The following is a 1,001-nucleotide window of genomic DNA, read 5'->3' on the forward strand; positions in this document are numbered from 1 at the left end:
CTCCAGTGGCCGTCATCAAGAAACCGAATCATAACAAACACTGGTGCGGTTGCAGGGGAAAAGGAGCCCACTCCACATTATTGGTGAGAATGTAAACTAGTACAACCATCATATAAATTACTATGGAGAGTCCTCAAAAAAGCAAACCTAGAAACTTCACTCTACCCAGCTATTCCCCATTTAAATATCTTTCTGAAAGACTAAAAGACATCATATTATTATTATTTTTTTTTCCCAGAAGGCTAGGAAATATTTTATTGGCAATCAGGGACACAGCCATGAGAGGGAAGTGCACAGGACTGCAAACTAAAACCCGCTAGTCAGCAAAGGCCCGTTGGGCCAGGAACACTGCATCCTGGGGTCCTCAGTCTCCCATCCGTAAATACACAACGCAGGGCAGCCAAGACAGGAGGCAATGGCTCATGTGTCCCAGCCAGTGACAGAATATATACTTCACTATGAGCGACAGGGTAGGGAGGTACAGAGGAGGGAAGACTCATCATTGCCTAAGACCACCTCCTCCTCTCAGAGCCAACCCCAGGTGGAGGACAGAACCACCTAGAATCTTGTAGTCACTGCTGTCTTCTCATCATTCATCTGTTTGCCACTATAGATGAGCCGCTGCTGTTGTGGCGGGATTCCCTCTTTCTCCTCGACACGCTCCTTGATTCGCTCCACCTTGTCTGTGGGTTCAATGTCAATGTCAATCTCCTTTCCGGTCAGTGTCTTCACTTTAATTAGCATCTTCTTCTCTGGTTGAGGTGGTGTGCGGATAAATTGGTGCGTTTCCCACTGCGGGCAAAGCTTCGGCTTCCCAGCACGCCTCAAGACATCATATTATATGATATATACATACCTATATTTATAGCCCAATTCATAATAGCTGAATTTTCTTTTCTTTTTTTCAGACAGGGTATCACTATGTAGTACAGGATGGCCTTGAACTCACTCACATGTCTCAGGCTGGTCTTGAACTTATTGTGATTCTTTTGCTTCAGGCT

The 1,001-nt window shown here is 45.4% G+C and overlaps 1 pseudogene; it reads right to left on the minus strand.

The window, feature by feature from the left end:
* Window positions 1–421: 421 nt before the first annotated feature.
* On the minus strand, window positions 422–785 carry LOC105741051 (annotated as a pseudogene).
* Between the last annotated feature and the right edge of the window lie 216 nt (window positions 786–1,001).

This window comes from Octodon degus, unplaced genomic scaffold, assembly GCF_000260255.1.
Source record: "Octodon degus isolate 3935 unplaced genomic scaffold, OctDeg1.0 scaffold00273, whole genome shotgun sequence".
NCBI classification, from domain to species: Eukaryota; Metazoa; Chordata; class Mammalia; order Rodentia; family Octodontidae; genus Octodon; species Octodon degus.